Genomic DNA, 6,000 nt, shown 5'->3' with positions numbered 1-6,000 from the left:
ATAATTAAATAATTTCTCAAAAATGTACATATCATCAAGGCTGTACTTTTTCAACAACGTCATGCACTTCAGAGTGTTCAAGGTAATGTGTTAGTATGCATGAATGGTATAACTTAATAAACCAAATCAAGAAGGAATATCTTATGTACTGAGGAATGAGTAGACTAGTCTCTAAAATGAAATGTCTAAAGTTATCTTCTAAATCCTTGTTCTTCAGTCCAATTGCAGTATATTCTTGAATGATGACGTTAAAATCAAACATTTGGTGAATCACATCAAAGCTCAGCCAATAAGGGTTTTTTTCCCCTCCAGATGGTTTGTGATGTCATTGTCTGTTTACAGCACAACATAGACGTCATTCCTCAACATGGGTGACTTGAGAAGCTTTTGTGATGCATAGAGGCCTGAGTGTGGGAAACTCAAAGCTCTACCAGCAACATGACAGAGGAGGACATCTGTTACATCTGCAGAACTCCTGAAGACAATTTTCCCTCCATATTTTCACCAAGATGTCATTACAAACTGCACTGCAGTATTTCTGCAATACAGAAAAAAGAGCAAAAAATATTTTTTTATTTGATATCTATCTTGATGCATGAACAGCCCCAACAATTCTTGTATGTTACAAAAGACATGAAAATATTTTTCTCAAGAATTCTGAAAATATTACTTCTCGAATATGAATGTTTGAACTCTCAAACTGTAAAGTCTGTGTCATTTTCACAAAGATTGTATTACAAACTGCACTGCAATTTGGAACAAGCTGTTATTTTTAATGCATTTTTCTGATTAAAGAATTCACAAAACCACAGAGCTTGAAAAAAAGTTATAGCTTGCATGAATGCTTAAAAAAATTTAACAAGAATTTTAAAACTTCTTGTGGCATGTTTCAAGAATGCTGTAGTAAATATTGCTTTAAGATCTTATATTTTCACAATATTTGAACTCTCAAACACTAAAGGATGTGACATGCATGAACACACCACCACACGTGTGTATACAGTGGTGAGCAACGTGTGCCCTGTCAGCATCATTGACCCCAACATCAGGCAGCAGATTAACTCTCCTCACAAGGTCAGTCCTTTCATACATCCACACAGTGGGTCTGTGGGTCTCTCTCCATCACCCCCAACCCAGCACCTGTTCCCCTGAGGTTTGACCATTGTGCCCCAGCAATGGGAGAATCCAGCATGTGGCAGCTCCACACTCCCTCATTGTCCCCTCTGCAGCTCAGCCATTGGCTGCAGACTGTGAGAAGCTCCAACCAGCCCAAGACCCACACATTCATATGGAGATCTGGGAGTATAAATAGAGGACATGAAGCCAGTTCTGATCAGATTCACTCTACACAGAGAGATCTACTGCAGCTACAGCAATGGCACCTACTATCACTTCAACAGCAGATTACCCAAAGGAACACCTGAGTCTGTACCTTAAGGTAAATATTGTAACCAATCTCTTTCAGATTTTCCAAAAATGTTAATTGACTTCACACTCTGTGCATATTTAAAGACCAAATGTATTAATGACATCTACTTCCTATTTGCAGATAAGAAAACCCATTGTGGAAAAGATGTGCAGGGATCGCATTAACAAAAGTATTGAGGACCTCAAGGATCTCCTGGGTCCACAGCTCCTCAACCAGCAGCCCGACTCCAAGCTGGAGAAAGCTGACATCCTGGAGATGACCGTTTGCCTCCTGAGACGACAACTCAGCATAAGACTCTGCCTTCATCTGATGATGTTCTTCAGGGATTCTCCATGTGTGCCAAAGAAGATGTTCACTTCCTGTCAAAAAGTCATGGAACTGTGCTGAGCCACTTCTCGACCCAGAAGCCGCCCCTCTGATGAGGACATGCCAGATCAAGCCCTGCTCAGATTAGTGTGCTGAATCAGCACACACTGAGCAAAGAGAAGAGTCCAGCCAAGAGCGCCCCCTGGAGGCCTTTGTAGAAAACTATGAAGTATAGTTCAACATGAACTAAGACTGTCATTGGTTAAGCCTGCAAATGCAAGTGTTATGTTTTCTTTTTATCTGAAAACATAATTTCCAGGAGCAAATATGGAATACCATATCTGTGATATGGACTGTCAATTGTCTTCAGCGAAGACTTTCTTACAAGTGGCAAGTTCTATAATTTGCAAAATAGCCATATTGGTGATATTTTCACAGCTGAAAATAATTGAAATACTATGTTATTGAAATAATCACTACACCCTGCTTACTTTTAAAGTAAACTGTTGTTTCTTAGGAAACTGCACTGACTTCATTAATGGAATTCTCTTAATGAGGGATTTTTTTTTATCTCAACAATGAGAAATGTGAAACTTTCTTAATATTTAAGAAACATGAATGTTGTGCTTCCAATTAAATGCATCTCTTATGTGCTGTAATAACCACAAATAGCATTGAACAAAGAGAAGAGTCCAGCCAAGAGCACCCACTGGAGGCCTTGGTAGAAAACTGAAGTATAGTTCAACATGAACTAAGACTTTCATTGGTTAAGCCTGCAAATACAGGCGTTATGTTTTCTTTTTATCTGAAAAGAATGTAAGATCATTTCCAGGAGGAAATATGGAATACCATATCTGTGATATGGACTGCCAATTGTCATAAGCGAATACTTTCTTACAAGTTTTTAAAAAAAGTTATTTCTAAGATAGCTTTTGTTTAAGCCTGCAAATGCAATTGTTTGTTTTTATTTTCATTTCAAAAGAATGTCAATGATTCCAGATAGTAACCTATAAGTAATAGATGTTTTGAAGAAAGGGATAAATGTCCTGATTTTGTTATGGTTATACATGTTATGGTAACACACTTGAATACTATTTCATTGATATGCAATGAATCAATTATGCTTCATTTTGAAAAGCACATTTTTGTTTCCTTTGAAACATAACCTTATGGATAGAAACTGTAGGTGTACTTTCTTTCTACTGAACATTTTGAGACAATAATGTAATTTTCATGGTTGTACATGAAAACTTTGTCATAATCACATGATATCCAAGCAATCAATTATGCTTTATTTTAAAAGCAAATGTTATTTTTCCTAGGAAGCACCACTGAGGCCTTGGAGATAATGGAGAAATATAAGACTATCTTAATATTTAAGAAATCTGAATGCAATGTCTATAATACTGTGCTTTCTATGAAATGCATTTATTCTTCTGTAATGACGTCAAATAGCTTTGATATGAAGCTGCCCTTGTCGTTTGTAAAGATACTAGATTTTCAGTTCAATTCAATTTCAGTTAATGACTGTTTTATTTGTTCTTAAATTTAAATTGCTTAATGATGCTATGCAAAAAGAACAATATCAAATAAAACAAACAATCATCTCAAATATTTGGCTCGGTTTGTCATTACATTTCAACTTAGGGGACCATATCCTCTTAAGTCAGTTGATAGGTGTCATACCTGTCAGTGAACTGATACGTGGGCACTAGGGGGAGGCAGGAAGTATTTAGTATTTATTCAACTTCTTTACTCAAGTAAAAGTAAGAAAATACAGGCTCTAATAATATTTTCTGAAAGTATAAAAGTAAAAAGAGTACTAGAATTTCTGAGAGACTACGTTAATTCTGTTAAAAGGAGCCAACTGTAGTCTACATAGATATTCCAATTTATTAACTGTAACTTTTTACAGTCCCTAGAAATACCAGACAAGCTTGTTGCTCTTTACTAAACCAAGGATGAACTTGCAGAGAAACAAACATTCTGCTTGAGGTAGGCTTGCTGGCAGAATAGGCCCAGTAAACGACAAACAAAACAACAGTTTTGTCATGTCCTGATAAAGCACTAAAAAAGTTTTCGCCAAAACTTAATACGTTTTCCGTCATCATGTAGCCTTACCATTGTTTTTTGCACTTGACTTTCTGTGTCACCCCTGCTACAGAAGCACTGTGCCGAAATTGTCCCATTCATTTAGGTTGAGATTGGCCTTGGGAAGATGATGGCCGTGATGGGAAGGCATGCAATGACATGAAATAAAAAATAATCGATAACTCCTCTTAAATGCATGTAAACAACGATTTAAAAAAAGTAAGGAGTAGAATGTACAGATATTTTATTTCAAATGTAGGTGAGCAAAGGTAAAAAAATGTCAGAATAATTAGTACTCAGGTAAACCAGATACTAGTTGAGTATTTGGGCAACACTTTATGGTAAGAGTAGCCTACATGAATTTACATGAATTCATTCATAAATTAATTCATGATTTATGTATTACTTCATTCCTTAATATCTTATGAAGGAATCAGGAATTGACATGAGTTTATAGTCTCTCATTCACGACCTTATGCATGAACAACATATCAACTAAAGCGTTAGGTACATTGGGTACATCATTATGATTAACGATTTCTTAAGCATGATCATCATGATTACATGAATACATGGGCGGATTATGAACTTTCGGGCCCCTGGGCCCATGTATTAAGGGCCCCCCACTCATTTTCGTATATGTGGGAGGGGGGTTTGGGGGTCCTCCCCCCGAAATTTTTTAATTTGTTTGATGTGATTTCCTGTATTCTGGTGCATTTTGGAGATGGCCAATACTAAATTCAATCAGATTCATAGCCTACATCCTGATTTGTTGATATTGAGGCAATGATTCCATGCAAAGGCTTGGGCTTCAGGGCCCCCTGACCCCTTGGGCCCCTGGGCCTGGGCCCAGTAGGCCCGTTAAGTAATCCATCCCTGCATGAATATAAGGTTTAATTTTAAATACTGATGAGTTCATGTCTGTGGCCCCTCAACTAAAGTTGTGAATAATGGCATGTGTTTAGAGAACTGCACAAATAGTGTTCATATCAGAATTTGAGTAGTGACCAAATTTTTAGCAGAAAAAGAAATCATTATGATCATTCTTAATAAATCATAATACATAATGATGTGCCCACCATACCTAATGCTTTAGATGGTGCGAGGTTCATGTATGAGGTCTCATGTCAATTCCTGATGTTTCATAAAATATTAAGGAATGAAGTAATACATAAATCATGAATTAATTCATGTATGAATTCATGATAATTAATATACCCTTACCGTAAAGTGTTACCATTTGGGTACTTCATTACTTCCCATCTCTGGAACAGGCTTGAAGGTGTAGTTATATTTGTGTTTATTTTCAATATGCTTCAAGTTCACAGTTTTAAGTTGTCTCCACACAGGTAATCCTGAAGTGCTAGACATGTCTGGGCCTGCAAGACTACGCCTATTTGGATTTTTTTACCATCATCAATACAGTGTCAACAAACATGTTTATGTATCAGTTTACCTTACCATAATGCTATGGTGTGTTTGTTTGTGTTGACATTGACAATCTTACAGTTTGCTAACCTTTTGGGCAAATAGCCAGCCAGGTAGCCACCATGATTGTTTGCTTCTCATGTCAGGTCTATAAAATCAACTAGCAGAATAAAGTGCTGAACTACTTTCTGATCCCTGTCATTTTTATTTAGGCCTACATTAAATATCAGATTTAGATGATTAATTACGATTGACCAAAAAATCTGAAGGATTAGTCAAACATCAAGTGGTTGGCCTGAAACTGAACTGCTCTCACCATCAGCTGGGCAGCAGGGGGATGAAGCTCCTTGACTAATGTGGAGGGTAATGAGACACACTTCTATTGTTCCCCCATTGAAGAGCAGAGAATGGAGAGAGTGTGGGAAAGCGTGGTGGACTCTCTCACAGACCTCCTGTGGGACAATAGACACAAATACAATACAAGCCTTAAACATCAGTGCTGAAAAAAACATTCTTGGCTCTCAGTAATAATAAGTTATATGTTGATAATACACCTCCAGAAACATTTAGACCTCATTATTCAATAGCAAACTACATAACATATTTCAGAAATATATTCCACAAGACTTGCAAGGTCTGTATTTCCTTATCAGTTCAAATGTATCTATCTGTCCTATTTTTCAATACTCAAATGATAGAATATGAATGTCTGGAAGTTTGAAACATATTAACCGCAGAACATGTTT

General features: G+C 36.8%; 1 pseudogene; it reads left to right on the top strand.

Moving 5' to 3' along the window:
- Window positions 1–1,317: 1,317 nt before the first annotated feature.
- On the top strand, window positions 1,318–1,848 carry LOC125301727 (annotated as a pseudogene).
- The last annotated feature ends 4,152 nt before the right edge of the window (window positions 1,849–6,000 follow it).

Source organism: Alosa alosa, chromosome 10, assembly GCF_017589495.1.
Source record: "Alosa alosa isolate M-15738 ecotype Scorff River chromosome 10, AALO_Geno_1.1, whole genome shotgun sequence".
Lineage (NCBI taxonomy): Eukaryota > Metazoa > Chordata > Actinopteri > Clupeiformes > Clupeidae > Alosa > Alosa alosa.
The sequence above is the reverse complement of the archived record's forward strand: the minus strand, read 5'-3'. Positions and strand labels throughout refer to the sequence as shown.